Source organism: Lichenostomus cassidix, chromosome 23, assembly GCF_008360975.1.
Source record: "Lichenostomus cassidix isolate B80296 chromosome 23, HeHo_3.0, whole genome shotgun sequence".
NCBI lineage: Eukaryota > Metazoa > Chordata > Aves > Passeriformes > Meliphagidae > Lichenostomus > Lichenostomus cassidix.
In genome coordinates this window covers 5246496-5269712 of record NC_139503.1, presented here as the reverse complement: position 1 = coordinate 5269712, position 23217 = coordinate 5246496, and the positions used below count along the sequence as shown (strand labels likewise).

The 23217-nt window shown below is 48.2% G+C and overlaps 1 protein-coding gene across 2 annotated transcripts in view; it reads right to left on the bottom strand.

Moving 5' to 3' along the window:
* Window positions 1–19250, bottom strand: part of HIVEP3 (HIVEP zinc finger 3) — a 264012-nt gene extending 244762 nt beyond the window's left edge. The window contains exons 1-2 of one of the 2 annotated variants that reach the window (XM_085081168.1): window positions 19060–19250; window positions 18513–18619 (exon numbers count right to left, since the gene is read on the bottom strand). The gene's annotated coding sequence lies outside the window, so the exon portion shown is untranslated. The other variant, XM_085081171.1, reaches the window with a different exon arrangement.
* Between the last annotated feature and the right edge of the window lie 3967 nt (window positions 19251–23217).

The window sequence follows — 23217 nt, the reverse complement described above, 5'->3', positions numbered from 1 at the left end:
AAATCAACCTAACAGAAAAGCTCAACCCACAGCTGCTTTTTGGAGTGTCTTTCCCAGTTTTTCCTGGTTGCAAATCCCCCATGAGCTGCTCTCTGCTCTCCTTGCTGAATTCTCCCAATTCTCCTCAGGAATTCCTCCACATCCCAACCCCGAACACTTCCAGGGATCTCCAAGTTCTGCAGAACCTGCTGAACAATCAGCTCTGCCCCTGAGCAGTCGGGACAGCTCAGGGTTTATTTAATCATTAATTATGCCATGAATTAATAATAACCTGATCGACATGGCTGAGACTTTTCACCTGAGCTCTGAGCTGGGGCTGCCCTTTGGCTGGCTCTGCAGGAAGGATTAAAAAACCACCAGAGAGGTGAGAAAAGTGAGAATTAGAACATTTTGGGCTGGATGGCCCAACCCCAAATTTAGGAGGAAAGGCAGAAAGTGAAGATTGTCCCCAACCCAGCTGTGGGAGGAGCAGCACAGTGGGATTTTTCATACCCCAGAGTAAAAGCAAGCAGGGAATCCAGGAGGGGTAACATCCCCAGAGCTTCCCATGTGAGCTGCAGCCTGGAATCCAGGAAATCTCGGGTTACACGGATGTCTGGCAACCCTAAACCTCGTGGAAGGCTGTGGGAGTTGGCCTGGAGCCCAAATTCCTGCCGCGGTGACACACGGTGACATCCAGCCGTGTCCCCTCGGTGACACCCCAGCACCCCTCCAGCTCCACCCCAACTCCAGTTCCATGCAGGAAGAGCCCTCGGTGAGTCTGTGGGAAGTGACACAACTTCTGAAAGGATTTTTTAACTCGAGTCAGGGCTTGGTTTGTCTTTGCTGGGGGCGAAGGGAACTGAAGATTTTATTATTTTTGAATTCTGCTCCCTGGGTGAGGCCTGAGGAGCTGAACATCAGCAGGGTGGGAGAAGCCAGAAGATAATCAGGAGATAAAGACAATTAACAAACATTACCCTCATATATTTGCTATTACCCCTTCTATTTGATATTTGATATTACCCCTTATATCTGATATTTGATATTACCCTCAAATATCATCCCCAGGCATGCTGATCACACCTGCACTGCGAAAAGATCGATAAGAAATCAGAGAATGAGAACCTAATTAGCACCAAAGGGATCAATAACCAACAGGAAACCAAATACTAACAATTGGGTGATTTGCCACCAATGGAAGCAATGCATTTCTCTGGGTTTTGCCTGGATAAATATGGGAAAAATCAGGTAAAGAGCCATGAGATGAATGATTCTCTCTGCACAGCCTGGGCAATGTGGGGATGAAATGATTTTTCTGCACCTCCTGGCCAGGAGAAAGCAATGCTGTGATTCCCTGACACTGAAAAATGCGGTTGGAGAGGTTTGGTTTGTTTTCCCACAGTTCTGGTGACCAAAAATCTGGCACTGAACTCCAACTCGGGATGAGCCAAGTGCCTCCTCAGAGCCTGAGAGTCACGGAGTTCCTAAAATCAAGGATCAGGGAAAAGGACTGGGATATCCCAATCTGATAAGGATATTCAATGGGATAAGGATATCCAATAGGATTAGGATATCCAGATGGGATTAGGATATCCAATGGGATAAGGATATCCAATAGGATTAGGATATCCAGATGGGATTAGGATATCCAGTGGGATAAGGATATCCAGATAGGAAAAGGATATCCAATAGGATTAGAATATCCAGATGGGATGAGGATATCCAGATGGGATTAGGATATCCAGATGGGATGAGGATATCCAGATGGGATGAGGATATCCAGATAGGAAAAGGATATCCAATAGGATAAGGATACCCTGACAGGCACAGACAGAAAAGAGCTCTGTGGGGGATAAATGCTCAGCCCCAAAACGAGACCCACATGCCCTCAGCCAAAATTTGGGGTTGAGCCTTTACTTCCCACGGATTGCACTGCCATGGAAAACAGGGATTGGGATTGGGATTGGGATTGGATTCCCCCAGTGCCAGCTCCGGGTGAGCTTTGGTTCCTCTAGGGTTATCCCAAACTAAAAGCAGGATTTGTGCTGTGACCCCGAGAGTGTGGAAGGAGCCGCTGATGGATCATCCCATGGGAATTAGGGCTGCAGGTGCAGCAATCCTACAGCAATTGAAGGGAAGGGAAGGGAAGGGAAGGGAAGGGAAGGGAAGGGAATTAAGGATTTAGGGATTTCCTGCACCAACCCCTCCCCAGCACCAACAACACCTGGATTTATTCTCATCCCAGGTTTTTCTGCTGTATTTTTAGCCCGCAGTTGGGATTTTGCAGCCACATTCCAGCAGGAAATCAGAGCCGCCGCGGTTATTTCGGTTATTTCGGTTATTTTGGGTATTTCGGGGCTGTGCAGCTCCCGAGGAGGAGGAGGATGGATTTGCATCCCACAGGAAGCCCTGGCAGGGCAGGTGTGATTCCCACATCCCCCAGGGCCACACAACCCCAAAAGCTCCACGCAAAGCAAAATCAAAATGCATAACATATAAAAATTAACATAGATAACATACAAAAATTATAATATATGACATAAAATAAAAATAATAAAATGAAATTAAATAAAAATTAAATTTAAAAAAACCCACTAAAAACAAAATACTCAAATATGAAATACTAATTAATAAAATAATAAAAATTTTTAAATGGTGGTGCCCTCGGCAGGGAGAGGAAAAATCTCTTCAGCAAGGAGTTTTGGGGAGAACTTGCTCAGGAGAGCAGCTCAGGGCAGTCTGGAGGGCAGAGCGAGAAATTGCATTTAAAAAACCCGAGAACTAAAATAAAACCATCAAAATATAAACCCATAAAATATATAGACATATAGATATAAAATATTTTAAAAATTAAAATATAAAAACATATATATAGATATCAATGTAGATATATACATCGATATCAATACATAGATATATATATAGACAAAAATATATAGATATAGATATAGATATAGATATATGATATAAAATAAAAATAAAAATAAAAATAAAAATAAAAATAAAAATATAAATATAAATATAAATAAAAATAAAAATAAATATAAATAAAAATAATATAAATATAAATATAAATATAAATATAAATATAAATATAAATATAAATAAATATAAATATAAATATATAAATATATAAATATAACCCCACCTGGTCTCATCACACCTTGAAGCCACAACTACTTCTTCCCCACCCCATGGGAATCTCCCTGCTGCTTCCTCTGAACAATCAACACCTCTAAAAGCAACAAAACTTCCTGGATTTTCAACCAAAAATTCCAATTTTTTGGTGCTTTCCTTTGTTCCTGACTTCTACTTTGTGAAGAAAAAAAAAGCATATTTTATACTTTGTATAAATAAATAAATATATATATATATATACACAATTCTGCTCTGGTACTTCACTACCTCATGGGAAAAATGAGAAAAAAAATGGGATTTGATGCAGAATAACACTTGGAGACATTAACTAATCACAAGAAAAGGGTTTTTTTTTTTCCTATTTAATTTATTTTCAATGCTGTTCTCCACTAGCAAACACAGTCCCAAAGGGAGCAGCCAGCAGCTCGGGGAGCTACCAGGAATCCTAGAGGATTTTGGGGAAAAAGCAGCGATATTTGGTGTTCCAGGAGGTGCATGAGATCCCAGCAGGATGGAAATGCAGTGGAGAAATCCAAGTTTTAAAAGGAACATTTTAATAACAATCCCCATGAAAAGCCTAAGAATGGTTATGAACCAAAACCCTTTTGCTGAGAATTGGCAGTTTTCAGGGAATTGAACTATTTTTCACTTTTAATATTCTCCAGGAATGTTCTGCCCTAACCCATGGGATTTTCTCGCTGTTCCTTTTCCCATCCTTCCCCACACTCATCCCCTCCCTGCTCTGTTCATTACCTTGGGAATTTTCCTGGTTTTTTTTCCTTTTTTACCCACTGGGGCTCTTTGTTCCCATTTGATTTTCTGGGAGGGAGGAGTCACACCTGGATGGGCTGCAAAGGCCCTAAAATGACCTTAAAATGACCCTCGAAGATCCTAAAAGACCTTAAAAGACCCTAAATGACCCTAAAAGATCCTAAAACCCCAAACCCCAGCGATGCCTGTGCAGAATTCCAAACCTTTTCCAACTCTGATCACTCCATTAATATTTTCCTTCTGTTTTTTACACCAAGATGGGCAAAGCCAGTGCTGGGAAAAGGTTTAGGGAACACAGCTGGGAATTCCCGTTGGCTCCAGGGTGCCTCAGCCACCCCAAAGAGACACAAATCCCCCAAATCGCCACCTAAAAACACCTCCTGAAGGTCCCACACTGCTGAGTGTCCATCAATCCCAAAATCCCGGAATGGTTTGGGGTGGAATGGAGCTGAAATCCCATCCAGCTCCACCTTCACTATCCCAGATTGCTCCAAGCACTTCCAGGGACACTTGGACACTGCCAGGGATCCAGGGGCAGCCAGAGCTTCTTGGGAATTCCTCAGGAGAGCAAATCCCATCCCAGAGCCCAGCAGGAATTCCTTCTGAAATATCCAAATCCCATCCTAGAGCCCAGCAAGAATTCCTAGAGATTCAAATCCCATCCCAGAGCACAGTAGAAATTCCTCGAATATCCAAATCCCATCCCATCCCAGCAGGAATTATTTAAATATCCAAATCCCATCCCATCCCATCCCAGCAGGAATACCTCAAATATCCAAAGCCCAGCAGGAATTCCCAGGAGAGCAAATCCCATCCCAGAGTCCAGTAGGAATTCCTTAAATATCCAAATCCCATCCTAGAGCCCAGCAAGAATTCCTAGAGATTCAAATCCCATCCTACAGTCCAGTAGAAGTTCCTGAAATATCCAAATCCCATCCCAGAGTCCAGCAAGAATTCCTCAAATATCCAAATCTCATCCCATCCCAGCAGGAATTCCTCAAATATCCAATCCCATCCCAGAGTCCAGCAGGAATTCCTCGAATATCCAAATCCCATCCCATCCCATCCCATCCCAGCAGGAATTATTTAAATATCCAAATCCCATCCCACCCCAGCAAGAATTCCTCAAATACCCAAATCCCATCCCAGAGTCCAGTAGAAATCCCTCAAATATCCAAATCCAATCCCATCCCATCCCAGCAGGAATTCCTCAAATATCCAAATCCCATCCTACAGTCCAGTAGAAATTCCTCAAATATCCAATCCCATCCCAGAGTTCAGTAGGAATTCCTCAAATACCCAAATCCCATCCCACCCCAGCAGGAATTCCCAAGGACACAAATCCCATCCCAAGGTGCAGCAGCAGCAAGGAAGTGCCTGAGCTCCTTTTCCCAGCTGAGGAATTCCAGAGGAAAATCCCCCTGATGGTGTTTCCTCCCAGCTGGGATGGGATTGATCTCCTGGAGAAAATATTCCAGGGGCTGCTGCTCCCTCAGATCCCAGGAAATGCCTCTGGGGGAATAACTCAGCTCTCCAGGGCTGATTGATTCCTGATTTGGTTTATTCTTGATTGGGTTTATTCCAGATTTGGTTGATTCCTGATTTGATTGATTTCTGATTTGGTTGATTCCTGATTTGGTTTATTCCTGATTTGGTTGATTCCTGATTTGGTTTATTCCTGATTTGGTTTATTCGTGATTTGGTTGATTCCTGATTTGGTTTATTCCTGATTTGGTTTATTCCTGATTTGATTGATTCCTGATTTGATTGATTCCTGATTTGGTTGATTCCTGATTTAATTCAGGAATACCCCAAACCCTCCAAACCTTCCAGCCTGGATTCATCCTGATTTTCCATCTCCAAAAGAAGGAGGAATCCAATCCCACATGGACAGCAGGAGGATGTGGAGAGAGGAGCAGGGAATGTCTGAATTCCCTCCGAGTCTGGACTCTTTCCCTGTTTGTGCACTTTTTAATGAGGTTTAATTAAGGCACCACATCTTCAGATGGGATTTTCAAACTCTGGAAGTGATTTGGGAGAATCCTGACTGCCCAGGGCAGCTCGTGACCCTGAAAATCCTCACCTGGGGGAACAAAATTCAGCTTTTCCTGCAAATTCCCTGTGGATTTATCCCAAATCACCCAGGACATCAGGAGTTACAAACAATCCTGACCTGAGCACCAGGGCAGCATTAAGGTGACAAATTCTGTTTTTTTGTCGTGTTTGGAGTCAAAGTATCAAAAATCCAAAGTGTAAAAATCCCAAAATTCCCTGATTTTCTCCACCTCCCAACAAGAATTGGTTGGGCAGAGTCACAGAACAAAATTCGACTTCTCCTGCAAATTCCCTGTGGATTTATCCCAACCAACCCATGATATCAGGAGTTACAGACAATCCTGACCTGAGCACAAAGGCAGTGTTAAGGTGATAAATTCTGATTTTTTTGGTCATGTTTGGAGTCAAAGTATCAAAAATCCAAAGCGCAAAAATCCCAAACTTCCCTGATTTTCTCCATCTCCCAACAAGGACTGGTTGGGCACAAATTCCCACTTTCCTGCCGTGCCAAAATATCAAACATCCAAAGTGTAAGAATCCCAAAATTCCCAGATTTTCTCCATCTCCCAGCAAGGAACTCTTGGGCAGAATCACCCAGTGGTGCCCAAGGTGCCACCAGAACCACCCCAATCCCAAAATCACCCAAATCTGGCCAAATCCTTCCCCTAAAGCCGCAGATCTGTTTAAGGAATTTGGGATAATCCCAATCCTCCCATCGGCACGAGCTGTTTAACACGATCCCGGGATTTGGATGGCTTTAAGCTGCTTATGGAGCTTTAAGGGGTTTAAAAGGTTTATCCTGGGAAAAAAACCCCTTTTCCCAAAAAGCCAGTGGGGTTGCTTGGTGGTGCAATTCGGTTTGGAATGGGAAAATATCCAGGAGGCAAATGTTGTGTTTGGAAGTGGGAGTGAGTGAGGAACAAGTGGGAAAATCCTGGATTTGGAGAGGATTTCTGTTGGGATAAGTGGGAGAGGAGAGGAGAGAGGAAATCCATCCCAGCAGGAATTCCCAGGAGTGCAAATCCCATCCCACAGTCCAGCTGGAATTCCTTAAGGCACAAATCCCATCCCAGAGAATGGGAATTTCCACAGCTTAAGGAATTTCCAGGATCTCCAGAATTAAGGAATTTCCAGCAGGAATTCCTTAAGGCACAAATCCCATCCCATAAAAAACACCACAAAAACTGAATCAAACAATTCCACAGTTTAAGGAAAAAGAGGAAAACATTTCACTCCATAAACCCAACAAATCCAACTTTCCTCTCCTCATTTCCAGCCTTTTATTCCCCAAAATTCAGTTTGGGGATTGATGGTCCTGTAGGGCTTTTCCAACCCCAGTGATCCCAAAATTCCCTCCTGGGGCCAAAACTCTGCTCCATTCCTTGGGCTCATCCCAAACCTGGATCCCAGTGCTGGTGTGGGATGAGGACAAAGCTCAACCTGGAAAACCAAAGCAGGGATAGATCCCACCCTGGGGAGCTGGAATTGTCTTCCCAAAACACTGGAAAATCAGGGAAAATCAGGGAAAATCATCAGGGAAAATCAGGGGATATCAGCTCCTGGCTCAGGGTTCACCTTTTGTCAACATATTTAAATCCTTTTAGCTCCTTAAAGCACTGAAATTTCCAGTTCCCCTGGGGAAAGGACAATTCCATCCCTTCCTCCCTGAATTTCTATCCCTGCCTCCCTAAATTTCTATCAGAACCCTGGAAAAGCAGGGAAAAACTGGGAAAATCAGGTCCTGCTTGGGGGAAACACCTTTTATCAACACATTTAATTCCCTTTAGCTCCCTAGAATGCTGCAATTTCCAGTTCCTCTGGGGAAGGGTCAGTCCCATCCCTCCCTCCCTGAATTTCCATCCCAAAACACTGGAAAATCTGGGAAAACCAAGGAAAATCAGGGAAAAACTGGGAATATCAGCTCCTGGCTGAGGGTTCACCTTTTGTCAACACATTTAAATCCTTTTAGCCCTTAGAGCATTGAAATTTCCAGTTCCCCTGGGGAAGGGTCAGTCCCATCCCTCCCTCCCTGAATTTCCATCCCAAAACGCTGGGAAATCTGAGAAAATCAGTGAAAATCAGGAAAAATCAGGAAAAATCAGGGAAAATCATTAGGGAAAATCAGGGAAAATCAGAGAAAATCAGGGAAAATCACCTCCTGCTGGGGGCAAAACCTTTTACCGAGACAGTTAATTCCTTTTAGCTCTCAGAGCACCGAAATTTCCAGTTTCCCTGGGAAGGGACAGTCCCATCCCTCCTTCCCCGAATTTCCATCCCAAAACGCTGGAAAATCTGGGAAAATCAGGGAAAATCAGGGAAAATCAGCTCGTGGCTGAGGGTTCACCTTTTGTCAACACATTTAAATCCTTTTAGCCCTTAGAGCATTGAAATTTCCAGTTCCCCTGGAGAAGAGACAGTCCCATCCCTCCCTCACTGAATTTCCATTCCAAAACACTGGAAAATTTGAGAAAATCAGGGAAAATCAGGGAAAATCAGGGAAAATCAGGGAAAATCAGGGAAAATCAGGGAAAATCAGGGACAATCACCTCCTGCTTGGGGGCAAAACCTTCTATCAAGACAATTAATTCCTTTTAGCCCTCAGAGCACCGAAATTTCCAGTTTCCCTGGGAAGGGACAGTCCCATCCCTCCTTCCCTGAATTTCCATCCCAAAACACTGGAAAATCAGGGAAAATCTGATTTCAGGAAAAGCTCCTGCTCGACGGTACACCTTTTATCAAGACATTTCATTCCCTTTAGCTCCCTAGAGCACCAAAATTCCCAGTTTCCCTGGGAAGGAGGCGATGATCCCATCCCTCCCTCCCTCCCTCCCATCCCGCCGCAGAAGGGACGGGAATTGGGACAAAGAGGGGTTTTTTTTGGGATGCAGAGCCCCCCTCGGCTCTCATTTCCACAAAGATAAAGGCAGAGCATCTGGCCGCGTGTCAGAATCGTTAATTACACCCCGAGCTGATCCTAAATACCCATTTATTGCCCCTTTTGAAAGGCGGGAGATTGCAGCTCCTCCCCGCGCACAAAGGGAGGTGTGATTGCACATTCAGCCCCAAGCTGCCTCATTCCCGCGCTGGATGCTCCACTTGGCCACTTTCTGCGATATTCACATCCTCTGTCCCCCCCGGGCTTGTTTTAGGGGTTTGCAGCAGGGAAAGTTGGGTTATCATGGAGGATTTTATCCTAAAATGTGGTTTGGGACTGAGAGCCCAGCAGGAATTCCTTAAGGTATAAATCCTATCCCAGAATCCGGCAGGAATTCCTGAAATATCCAAATCTCATTCCAAAATCCAGCAGGAATTCCTGAAATATCCAAATCTCATCCCAAAGTCCTGCAGGAATTCCTGAAATATCCAAATCTCATCCCAAAGTCCTGCAGGAATTCCTGAAATATCCAAATCTCATCCCAAAATCCAGTAGGAATTCCTTAAGGTATAAATCCTATCCCAGAGTCCAGCAGGAATTCCTAGAGATTCAAATCCCATCCCAAAATCCAGCAAGAATTCTCAGGGGGACAAATCCTATCCCAGAGCCCACCAGGAATTCCTGAAATATCCAAATCCCATCCCAAAATCCAGCAGGAATTCCTGAAATAGCCAAATCCCATCCCAAAATCCAGCAGGAATTCCTGAAATATCCAAATCTCATCTCACAGTCCAGCAGGAATTCCTTAGGACAAATCCCATCCCAGAGCCCAGCAGGAATTCCTTAGGACAAATCCCACCCCATAAAAAATCCCCTCCACCCATAAAAAATGCCACAAAACCTGAATGCAAGGGGAAAAAAAAATTGGGGAATTCCTGCTAATAAATTATCTGATTTATTTGATTAAATGAGGAGCAGGGACTGTGGTCCTGCAGCAGCTCCTGGGGTGGCAAACATGGAAAAAAATCCACATGGATTGGAAAAAAACCACGGATAAACACAGCCAGGAATAGCAACAGGAGCAACAGGAACCTGTTCTGTGCAGGGAGCTGGGAAAATTCCCCTTGGAATTCTCAATTTCTGGCAGAACAGGCTGCTGAGGGAAGGGCTGAGCTCAGATCCCAAAGGAAGTGTGGGATAACGATGGATCCGGGCTGACTGCAGCTTTCCAGGATTCCTCTCCATCAAAATATTATCCTAAGGTTTGGAAAAGAAAATCTGGGAAGATTTTTCCCAAGAAAATCTTCCCAAAGGAAGATCCCAGCAGGAGGGAAGGGATGGTAGGAAAAGGCTCAAGAGCTGAGGGACCAGGGAGGGAAAATATTCCTGTTTGATCCCAAAATTCCAACAGCAAAAGGGATATCAGGGATTTTGTACAGCTTTATCCCAGCTTGGTGCGTTCCTGCATGGATAGGCTGAATTACAGCTGAATTCTGGGAATTCTGGCACCTTCCTGCTGCTTCCCCAGGCGAGTTTTCCAGGAATCCTTGGAATTCTGGGGCCACACAAACCCCACAGATCTGGGGTCATACAAACCCCACACAAACCCCACAGAAATTGGCATTTGCACCTCTGGGGGCACAAAAAACCCCACAAAAAATGGCATTTCCTGCTCTGGGGGCACACAAACCCCACAGAGATGCCATTTCCTGCCACACAAACCCTACAGAAAATGCATTTGCAGCTCTGGGGACATACAAATCCCATACAAACCCCACAAAAAAGGCATTTGCAGCTCAGTGGACATACAAATCCCATACAAACCCCACACAAACCCCACAGCTCTGGCTCTTGCTGAGGAGGAACTCCAGCCAAGGGACACATTTTGGCCCTAAAGGCAAAACTAGAACAAACCCCAGGGTTTTCCTCTCTCCACCTGCAGAGCCAGGAAGCCTCGGGAAGCTCCATCCACCTCCTCCTTGGGGTTTTGTGTCTCTGGATTCCCCCAGGGATTGAGGAACACAAACAAATCCTGAATTTAGGGACAAAACCCCCAACAGGATTTTTGCTTCCAGGTCCCTCTGACTCCCCAAAGGAAAACTAAATCCCACTGAGGTGTAAAATAATGGGATTAACCTGTTGTTCTCCCTATAAACCAGGTTTATCTAACGAAATAAAACACAGATTTGGATGAATGGTTAAAAACCAGGTTATTATTTCTAAGCCATATTCCACAACCCCAAAAATCCCAAGATATTTGCCCAGTTCATTTGCCTACAGCAGCAAGATCTTTGATCATTACCTGATTTATTTAGTTAAATAATAAATAAATAATTCAAATAATTATCTGATTTATTGATTTAAATAATAAATAAATAAATAAATAAATTCGATAATTACATGATTTATTTATTGAAATCTGCAGTTCCTGCTCTCCTGATCCTCCCAGTGCACCTCAGAGCCCATTTGGGTGATCCCAAAATATTTCCCTTCCATCCCCTTCACTTCCCAGATTTTCTATTTTTTTCCCACTGCACAGAATTCCTCTTCAATGAATTAATCCAAATTATAATCAATCCCATATCACCAGAGAAGGCATTCTGTGTGTTTTTGGGGACATTTGGTGCAATTTTGGGGACATTCTGTGCATTTTTGGGGACATTCTGTGTGTTTTTGGGGATATTCTGTGCATTTTTGGGGACATTTGGTGTGATTTTGGGGACAATCTGTGCGTTTTTGGGGTCATTCTGTGCATTTTTGAGGACATTCCGTGTGTTTTTGGGGACATTTGTTGCAATTTTGGGGACATTCTGTGCATTTTTGGGGTCATTCGGTGCATTTCTGGGGACATTCCGTGTGTTTTTGGGGACATTCCTGCTGCACAGGAGAATTCCTTTCTTGCCCCAAATTCCCTTGCAGCAGCAAGGATGTTTTATTTTGGTTTTGTTTTTTTTTTTTTTCTTCCCCAGGACAAATCTGGCCCAACTGCTTTGGAACAAAACGAGTTGTTTGTCTCGGCGATTTGCACTCTCCCATGAAATTCCCTGCGATGCCAGGAGGACGGGAAACAAAACAAATCCAAAATATGAGCCCAAAACTGGGGGGGAAATGCAGTGAAAAAGGAGCACAGAGTCAGGTAAAGGACAAGAGAGGTAAAGGATTTACTGTAAATAAAAGGATTTATTATATATAAAATAAATTTATTTTCCTGGATTAGAACAAAGGGGAATTGGCTGGGCAGGACTGGGAATGCTTTGGGAACGGAGTGGGGTGGGTGGGAATTCCAGGGGTTGGGATTGGGATGGCACAGCTGAACCTTCCCCAGGAATCTGCTGCTTTGCACGTCAGCATTGATCAAATTCCATATAAACCTCAAATTTGGACCTAATTATTATTAATTATTATTATTGTCAATTATTAATATTATTATTATTTATTATTATTTATTATGACTTTTTTTAAAACATATTTTTCACTTTAAACCTCCTTAACCTTTTGTTTTCCAATCCATCCACCAGGAACAAATCCAACCAGGAGCATCCAGTGGGATTATCGAATATTATCAGATATTCTCAAATATGATCAAACATTATCAAAGATGCTGAAACTCTCCCGGCAGCTCCAGAAGCAGCTTGGCAGCTTTCTCTGGCTGTGAGGTTCATTCCCAGGCTCAGAGCTCCTCTCTGCCATCACCAGCAGCTTTCCTGCTCCCTCCTGAGCTCAGGGATCAGCTCTGGGCTCGCTGATCCCACATGGGGTCACATCGGGGTTTGCTCCCTGCTTGTTCCTGCAGCCCCCAAATCCCAAAATCCCGAATTCCCATCAGCCTTTCCCTCATGGATCAGGAGGAGAGCCTGGAAATGCCCAGCAGGAGCAGGGCTGGGAGCTGAGCCTGCAGCAGCCCTACAGGCCTGGGGCACCCAAACCCCATACAAACCCCACAGAAACCCCACTGAAACCCCACACACATGGCATTTGCAGCACTGGGGACACACAAACCCCACAGAAATGGCAATTCCTGCCACACAAAACCCCACAGAAATGTCATTTGCAGCCCTGGTGCCTCACAAACCCCACAGAAATAGGGCCACACAAATCCCACAGATCTGGGGCCACACAAACCCCACAGAAATGGCATTTCCTGCTCTGGTGCCTCACAAACCCCACAGAAAAGGTATTTGCATCTCTGGAGCCACACAAACCCCACAGAAATAGGGCCATACAATCCCCACAGCTCTGGGGCCACACAAACCCCACAGAAATAGGGCCACACAAACCCCACCGATCTGGGGACACACAGACCCCACACAAACCCCACAGAAATGGCATTTGCTGCTCTGGTGCCACACAAACCCCACAGATCTGGTGCCACACAAACCCCACAGATCTGGTGCCACACAAACCCCACAGATTCCCCTCAGAAGAAGACCTTCCCCCAGGGAGCAGGAGCTGCTCAGCCATCCATGGGCATCCATCTCCTCCATGGGGTTTCCCTGTCCCTGCTCTGTCCCTGCTCTGTCCCAAAGTCCCCCAGGAGCTGCCAGGGGGGCACAGAGGAGAACCAGGGAGAGACATGGAAATCTGGGCTGCTCCAGGGCTGGAAAATCCTATGGGAGGGCTGGAATCCCATGGGATCCTCCTGTGGGTCATCCTGTGGGATCATCCTGTGGGATCAGCCTGTGGGATCACCCTGTGGGATCCTCCTGTGGGATCCTCCTGTGGAATCATGCTATGGGATCCTCCTGTGGGATTTTTCTGTAGGATCCTCCTGTGGATCACCCTGTGGGATCCTCCTGTGGGATCCTCCTGTAGGATCCTCCTGTGGGATGATCCCATCCCTGCTGCAGGAGAGGCAGCTCAGGCAGGAGCAGTGGGGTCAGGGTCCCAACAGCTCCTGGGATCATCCCAGCAGCAATTCCCAGTTTTTCCCTGTGCTCCCAGAGGATTCCAGCAGCATCCCAGGACAGGGACAACCCTGAGAGCACAAACTGTCCCAGCCTGACACGATCCCATAATTCACTTCCAGGTGGGAAATTCCCCTCCACACAACCCCCCAGCACCCTCAGCCCTGCAGTGCCACAAACCCCACAGCAAAACGTGTTTCCCCCACAGCATTTCCCCTGCAGGAGTCTGCCCAGCAAATAATGACCCAAAATTCCAAAACAACCCCAAAAGCCCAGCGAGCGCTGCTGTCTGCAGCTGGAGCTCAGAGTCAAAACTTGTTCCCTTCCTTTGCAATCTGCCAGCGACTCACACTGAGAGCTTGGCCAGCCTCCCCTCCTGCTTTCCACACAGAAGGAAAAGGAAAAACTGCAGGAAAAGGTGAAACAGGAATAAAAAAGTATGGCGTTTTTCATTCTGGTTCCCCCCAGCTTCCACTCCACTCAGCGTGGAGCAAATCCCTGATTTATGGAGCTGTAATATATTCAGTGTTGGCATTAAAAAGTTTCTGAGATTTTTGAAAGAGCTGAAGGGAGAGATGTGGCCTGTGGATCCTGAGATCCCTGGCACTGGAAGGTCAGGAATGGGGGGAAAATGGGGAAATGTGGGTCAGGAATGTGGGTAAGTATGGTCAGGAATATGGGTTAATATGAGTCAGGAATATGGGTAAAAATGGGTAAATATGGGACAGGGATATGGGTAAATATAGATAAATATGGGACTGGAATATGGGTAAAAATGGGTAAATATGTCTCAGGAAATATGGGTAAAAAAGGGTAAAAATGGGTCAGAAATATGGGTAAATATGGGTCAGGAATGTGGGTAAAAATGAGTAAATATGGGACAGAAAAGTGTGTAAAAATGGGTAAATGTGGGTCAGGAATATGGGTAAATATGGGTCCCAACCAGCAGCCCTGTAAGATATTTTGGAAGATCCTCTCAGGTATCACCACAGACCTTTAACCAGGGAAATCAGTCAAGGAGCTGAGCTCCCCATTCCCATACTATCCCACATTATCCATCTGCACAAACCCAGCCAGCTGCAGAAACTGAACTTGACAGAGAGAAGAGAAGGATTTTAGCCCCAAACCAACCCCGAATTCTGGGAATTGCTGGGCCAGGTGGAAATCAGAATTCAAGTGCACCTGAGGAGGAGGAAGAGGAGGAGGAGGAAGCCTTTCAGTGCTCCCTGACTCCTCCAGGGCTCCATAAACCTTGCTGGCCCTGAAGCAGCTCTGAATTCCCAGCAAATTCCCAGGGAACTGCCCCAGCCATTCCCAGCAAGGAGCCCAGAGCCCTTTGGAAAGCCTGGCCTTGCCTGGGCTGTGTTTACAGAGTTTTACAGCTGTTTCCAGGAAAATAATGGCCAGGCTTCCTTTATAATGCCAGGGGAGCTGGGCTGCAGGGCCTGGGACTTAAACTGCTTTATTTCCCTTTCTCAGGAGGGGGGAAATGATGAAAATCAGAATAACACAGATTATTTATTATTTATTATCCCACTTGTCCCAAGGTTTTACAGAGCAGCTCCTGGCAGGCCTCAGGTGCCACCAGCTCTGCTGAGGGGAATCCTGGGACAAAACCAGGAATATATGTAAAAATGGGTCAGGAATATGGGTAAAAATGGGTAAAAATGGGTAAAAATCAGTGCCAACCAGCAGCCCTCTAAGATATTTTGGGAGATCCCCTTCAGGTATCACCACAGACCTTTAACCAAGGAAATCAGTCAGGGAGTTAGCTCACAATTCCCGTGCTATCCCACATTATCCATCTGCACAAACCCAGCCAGCTGGCTCAAGGGGCTGTTTATAGAAAATAAATCTTTTCCCTCACGTGCTGCCCACCCTCAGTTTGCACAACTCATCGGGGGAAACTTTTCCTGCAGATCCTTTCCTGAACAGCCAGGCAAAAACCCTACAAACTCCCCTTTCTCAGGGGGTAAAATGATAAAAATCAGAATAATGCAGGGCCACCAACTGTCACGTGTCCCAGGGTTTACAGAGCAGCTCCTGGCAGGCCTCAGGTGCCACCAGCTGTGCTGAGCAGAGCCCTGGGGACAAACCCCACCGTGTCCTGCCCAGATTGCCAGCTGAGGGTTTGGGCTCTGCAGGGCACTGAGGTGTTGGTGAGCCCAGAGGCAGCGCAGGAGCCCAAACCCCACACAGGAGATGTTTTAATGGGGGAAACAGCACTTCCCATGGGGAAAACAGCACCTTTTATAGGGAAAACACCACTTTCCATGGGGAAAACAGCACTTCCCATAGGGAAAACACAACATTCCATAGGGAAAACAGCACTTTCCATGGGGGAAACAGCACCTTTTATAGGGAAAACAGCACCTTTTACAGGGAAACCACCACCTTCCATAGGGAGAACATCAACTTCTAAAGGGAAAACACAACATTCTATAGGGAAAAACAGCACTTTCCATAGGGAAAACACCACTTTCCATGGGGAAATCACCACCCTTTATAGGGAAAACAACACCTTTTTTAGGGAAACCACCACCTTCCATAGGGAGAACATCTACTTCTATAAGGAAAAACATCACTTTCCAAAGCAAAAACATCACTTTCCATAGGGAAACACCACCTTCCATAGGGAAAAACACCACTTTCCATGGGGAAAACATCACCTTCTATAGGGAAAACACCACATTCTATAGGGAAAACATCACCTTCTATAGAGACAACACCGCTTTCCACAGGGAAATAACACCACTTTCCATAGGGAAAAACACCACTTTCCATAGGGAAAAACACCACCTTCCATAGGGAAAAACACCACCTTCCACAGGGAAAACACCTTCCCATCCTCTCCCTGCTCGGTCAGCACCCACTCAGGCTTCCTTGGGAGGTTTCTGATCCCAAATATTTGGCTGAGCAGAGCGAGTGCTGGGATGGAGCACATGGCTCTGCTGTTGGGGATCCGAGCGCTCGGCTGAGCCCAGGAGCAAGGAATAAAGCCAAACCCCCACGGTCTGTTACAGCTCCCAGGATTTGCAATATCCCAAAGAAAAAGGAAATAAAAGTAACATTGGGCAAACTCTGTTACTGGCAGGGCGAGAAAATCAGGGAGAGATGAATCCTGCGGGACCAGCAGCTGCCTAGGCACAGGAACATGAGGTTTTGAGGGAAAATCCATGTGTTTATATCCCAAAGCCTGAGGCTGGGGGTTTCCAGCAGCCCTCAGCACCTGGGTTTGGCTTTCAGAGCAGAAGGGAAGAGGACAGGAGGTGCTGCTGGAACCACGAGCAGAGGAACATTCCCCTCCAGAGCACATCTGAATCCTTTTCCCTGCACACACACCCCAAATCAAACCCTTCATTACAAACCATCTGCTTTCGGGATGGACAGAGCAGACTCACACCCAGTTTGGGTTCCTTCCCCTCTGCCGGGTCAACCATTCCCAAGCTCTCTTTCGAGGAAGCCTGGAGGGGCTGTTTACCCAAAATAAATCCTTTCTTTCGCACGCTGCCCACCCTCGGCTCGCACAACTCATCGCGGGAAACTTTCCCCGCAGCTCCTTCCCCGAGCAACCGGGCAAAAATCCTCCAGACGGGGCTGGATTTGTATTTCTATCGCTCAGCAATACGGAACACTCCAACCCGCCGAAATATAAACACCAACTTCCCCACAAAGGGCTAATCCCTGCGCTGGGAGCTTCCCACAGCCGGAGGAGCTGGCTGAGCCCGGGGAAGGCTGGATTTGGCCCTCGGAGAGGCCACTGCAGTGGCTGCTGCCCGCCCGGGCTGGGGAGCAGGGCTGAGGATCGGGCAGAGCCGCGGGCAGGTACCGCAAGGGGCTGCGGATTGCTCCACCTGCCTCCAGCACCGCCAGGAACCCAGCCTGCCCGAAGGACAAACCTCACACCATCATCCCCAACGCGACAGCCAAATAAAACCGAGCGGCAGGAGGGGAAAAATCCCCCAAAGGCAGCGCTTTGTGCGTTCAGCCACCAGCAGGGTGGAATCGGGCTCGGGATGGTGTTTGATTTTGAATTGTCGTGTTTCTCTCGGCGCTGTAGCGTCGGGGAGCGGGAAGGGAAGGGATGAGAAGGGAAAGGAGGGGATGGGAAGGAAAGGGATGAGAAGGGAAGGGAAGGAATGGGAAAGGAAGGGATGGGAAGCGATGAGAAGGGAAGGAATAGGAAAGGAAGGGAAGGGAAGCGGCGCAGGCCCCGGCAGGACGCGGCTCTCCCCCGGAGCAACACGTCCCCAGCCCGTGTCCCTCCGCACGGCCCTGGCCGCCTGGCACGTCCCTGTCACAGCCGCGATCGCCTCCCACCGCCCCCAGCGCTGCCTCCCACCAGCCAGCGCCAATTCATCCTCCTCCTCCTCCTCCTCCTCCTCCTCCTCCTCCGCCTCCCCGCACGGTGGGAGAAAATGAAGTTGCTGTCAAGCGACGATAAATTCATGCGACAGCCAGGGCTAATTAAGCGGCAAAGTAGCTGCGAGCGTGGCGGGGCCGGGGCTGCGGGCTGCGGGCTCAGGGGCTGCGGGGCTCAGGGGCTCCGCGCTGGGCTCGCTGACAGCGCCGGGCTCGCCCCGGGCTCGGAGCGCTCGCCCCGCGGCCACCCCCGGCGGGGACAGGGCTGGGGACGCGCGGGGGCTCCGGCAGCTCCGGGCAGGCAAAATGGAATCTGGGCACCCGCAGCGAGCCGGGGAGGGAGGGAAGGAAGGGCGAGGAGAAATCGCCAAGATCGGCGCGGAGAACAACGGCAGAACCATCGCGATCGAAGCCGCCGTGCCTACCTTTGCCGGGCCGGCGGGCAGATCCGGAGCGCTCGGGGTCCGGGGCTGTTCCCTTCTTTAGGAAATGTTCGGCTCAGCCGGTGCTATTTGCATTCTTTCATTAGCACCTGTTTCAAGTAAGGAAGGAGAAAGCTCATTACGAGATCAGCTTCCTCTCCGAATAAATTATTAAAAAATAATAAAAAAAAATATATAGGGAGAGATGCGCGCTGCCAAATAATAATAACGCTAATAAAAATCCAAAAAATGCCACATGGATATTAAAGCCCAAAGTAGGCAGTTTAATAATGGGAGGTCTTGCAGGTTGTGAGCATGCTCCAGCCGGAACAAATCCTTCCTCTGTTATTCCTCTGAATAAAAATAAACCACGATCAAGAAACCCAAACGGAAGCTTCCTCCTAGAATCCCTGCTGCTGAAAAATATGTAATAAATTCAGCCCGAAGACGCAGACTCTAATCAGCAGCTGTTTTCTGGATCCAAAGCCAGCCAAAGCCTCTCTTGTCTTTTCCCACTATGAGTCTAGGCCTTTTTGAAAAGGGTTTTAACCTTTTAAAGACACAGCGCACCAATTATCACTTCTGGAGGACTGTCACTCACGGCGCAGGGAAATTAATAAAGCGGCAGCGGTGGCACGGTGGGAGCACGGGGAGGTGTGGTTTGCCCCGCCGGGATTGCCTCGGGAATATTATTGTATGATTATTATTTTATTTTTTAATCGGACCCCCTCTCCTTTGGGGAAATAATAATAATAATAATAATAATAAAGTGCAAACTCGCCAGCCGGCTCTGGGGTAAATGCAAAGTCATTATAAAAAGGAGCAGCTGCCGGATGCCATTCCGGGAGTTGTGCCGTGGCTCCGCGGCGGGGTTAAATCTGTTGCGAGGGAATTTTCGGGATTAACAGTTTGCAGCCCGGCCGGGGCTGGGAGAGGGTTAACGACACGCACAGAGGAGCTCTGTCAAGTGCTTCCCATCAAACCGAGGACCAGGCTGCGAAGTTTGAACCGAGCAGCTCTGGCACGGCGATCCCAGATTTGGGGATTTTAGCAAACCCCACCAAACCCCCCCCCCAAAAAAGCTCAGCGCTCCGCTAAGCAGTGGCACAGCTCGCCGGGGGCCATCGGCTGGAGGGGACAGATCTCCGGGGCAGCCGGGTGGCACCGCGGCGGTGTCACCGTGCCCAGCCCAGCCGGGTGGCAGTGCCATCCCCGCGGGTGGCTGGCGGGGCCAGCCCGGGGTGCCACTCGCTCAGCCCCCGGCAGCCCAGCCAGCGGCTCTCCCGCCCTCTCCCCTCCTCCTCCTCCTCCCGAAAATCATCATATTTCATGTGTCGCCGCTCCGGCCCCGCCAATTGGCTGGGCACCGCGGGCGGAAATGTCAGCGGCAGCGCAGCATCGCCTCCGCCCCGCTGCCCCCGGGACCCCCTGCTCCCCGGGCTGCCAGCGCCGCCGGGGTGCCGAGAGGCGATCCGGGTGCTCCCCGAGGGGCTCTGCTCCTCTGGCTCGAGGAAAGCCCGGCTGGCGGCGAGCAGCGCTTTCCGGCGCGGGCAGATCCGCACAGCTCCGGGGAGCTCCGAGCGCCGAGCCCCGGGAAATGCGGGATTGCTGGCGTTCCCGACCGTTTGGAAGGCGTTTGGTTGCAGTTTGCTCCTTACTTCCAGAGCTTTCTGACAAGATGCGTCAGCATTTTCTTTCTGTTTCAATAGCGGGGATTTGGGAATAGCTGGGATTTGGGAGTAGCTGGGATTTGGGAGTAGCTGGGGTTTGGGAGTAGCTGGGATTTGGGAATAGCTGGGATTTGGGAGTAGCTGGGGTTTGGGAATTGCCTGAAGCTGCCCTGGAAGTGTCCAAGGTCAGGTTGGGCAGAGCTTGGAGCAGCCTGGGATGGGGCAAGGTGTCCCTGCCATGGGATGGAACAGGATGGGCTTTAAGGTCCTTCCCAACCCAAACCAGTCGGGGAGGCTGGGATTCCATCCCCAGCTCAGTGGGAAGACAGCCCAAGACTTCTCCTCATCTGAGCATTTTCCTTCTCCAAGCAGGTGGGAAAAAATAAAAAAAAAGAAATCCAAAAGCCTTTGGAAATGAAGCAATGGAATGGCAGAATGGAACAATCCTGAGGAAAACTGGCATCTCTCTCCCCTCAAACACCTGGAAATGGAAAATGATCACATCTAGAAACAATGGAAAATATTCTCCTAAGGAATAACAGAGCCACCTCTGCCTGCTGGGCTCTCCAGGAGTGGAAGGAACGGGGGAAACACAGCAGCCAAAAGCCAACTTTTATTTCCTGGCTGCTTACACAAGGATAAAAAAAAAAAAAATTGCATTGTCACAGAAACTAAAGAGGATTTGAGTGCAGCACTTGTGGCACAAATCAGCTTAGGGAACCTGCAGATCTCTGCTGATGGGGAAAAACCCTGTGGGAAATGGGCAGCAGATGGGATGGAAGAGTGAAAGCTCCAAAGCTTCCTTCTCTGGCCACGTGAGGAGCAGCCTGGAGCCCAAATCCCATCAGGATGAGGATCCTCCTGCGAGGGGAGCCTGGTGGTCACCACTGCCACCATCTGCAGTGGCCTCCCCGTGCCCAGGAGCAGCAGAGCCCATCACCACTGTGTGTCACTGTAGGCATTGGAACCAGGGCAGGAGCGAGGAGAAATGAGATCATCAAATGGGATCCTGAGCCAAAAACCCCGCAGCCCCAGAGCCAAAAACCCCAGAGCCAAAAACCCCATAGATCCAGAGCCAAAAACCCCAGAGCCAAAAACCCCACAGCCCCAGAGCCAAAACCCCCATAGATCCAGAGCCAAAACCCCACAGCCCCAGAGCCAAAAACCCCACAGCCCCAGGCTAGAGCTCCTCACGCTGCTCTTCGTTGCCCAGATTCCAAGAGGAAGCCACAAAACTGGATATTCCATCATCCACCCCAGCCTGGGATTCTCTGGTGGGTGAGCCAAGGTGTGAGTTTTCCTCAGGATTGTTCCATTCTGACATTCCATTGCTTCATGGAGTGACCATCACTCCATAACTGGGCAACCAGAGTGACCATCACCCCATAACTAGGCAGCCACAGTGACCATCACCCCATAACTAGGCAGCCACAGTGACCATCACCCCATAACTGGGCAACCAGAGTGACCATTACCTCATGGAGTGACCATCACCCCATAACTGGGCAATCAGAGTGATCATTACCTTGTAACTGGGCAGCCACAGTGACCATCACCCCATAACTGGGTGGCCAGAGCTTGTGTGAGCAGGAGCACACAGTCTCCAACATCCTGCCCCAAATAAATCCATCCTGCTGCCCCAAATAAATCCCAGGAGATTGGACCTGGAGATTTCCTGTGGGAAAATGGACAATCAGCTCCAAACCCACTTTTAGGGGCTCTGTAGTTTCCCTGAGCCTCGTCACCAGCCAGGAGCTCCTCCGGGTTCCTGGTTTGGGGATTTTGTCCTTCCTAACTAAGCCCAAATCCCATGTAAACCTTGTGAAAGTTCTGTGAGAAGACCCCAAATGGGCAGGAGGTCCAAAAGCTGAGCTCTGCCACGTTTTTTTCTCCATTTTCTCCCTCAAGCCATCACCCTCTTGTCCTCCACACAAGGGGTGGATGGGAGGTGTTGAACGACTCTGCCCTGAGGAATCTCCTTCATTAGGGTCACTCAAGCCTCCCTCTGACCCCACACAGTCTTTAGGAGTTCCTTCCCAAAAAAAAAAAAAACCTCACAGAGTGGAAGGTGAAAAACACAGAAGCCACAAGCTCACAATTGATCTCTGGAAACAGAAACGAATAAATTCATCCCCAAACCAAGCAGCTCATTAGGGTTTAGTCCTTTTCCCAAGTGCCACGCTGAGGGTGCTGGAAAGCAGCATCCATGGAAGATTTTTGCCCCCAGTTTTCACTTTTTTCACCACTTCTGGTTTTTCCAGCAGTGGTACAAATTCAGCTTTCCTCCAGCACTCTGAAACTTTCTCAGCAACTCAAAAAATTGTTGTGAATCAACCTCACCAGCGAGGAGAGATGGTTGGGATCGATGAAAAGAAAGGACAGGAGGAGTGGGATGGACAAAAAAAAGTCAAAGCTGTTGGTTTTCCCCTTGTTTTGCAGGCAGGATGTGCTGCTGGCACACCCAGGGATTGGTTATATCTCAGAGCTCACAGATATTCCCTCCACGGCTCATTCCTCCTTCTTTTTCTCCCGTGAAAAGAAACAATCAGGTGAGAAGTGAAGCGTGGAGAGGTGTTTGACACTTCCTCCTGGAGGCTTTTCCCGTGACACCGCCAGCTTGGGAAGGACAGGGGTGGAGGGAGCAGCTCGGGGCTTGCCAAAATCCCTGGAATATTTCCAGCAGGCAGCCTCAGCCCTTTCCCCAGGATCATCCCCGATGGGCACTCAGCCCAGCAGGATCAGCCTGGGAATTCCAAATTTAACGGGAATTCTCCTGTCAGCAAAGTCAGGGAGCCTCGGGAAACACCAAACACCACGGATTTGGCCTTTTTCTGCTCAAACCACCCTCAAAGCTGCTCAGCAGGCAGCAGGAGCTGCATGTCCTTTAACTGGTGTTTCAGGAATGCTTTTGGGAGTGAAAAGGTGAGGGATGGGTTGGTTCTGCTGCTGCTCTTTGTAACGAGGAGCAGAGACACCAAGGCCAGGCCTGGCTGTGGGTTCAGTGCTCTGCAGCCTTGCTGGGAGCTCAGCAGGCACAG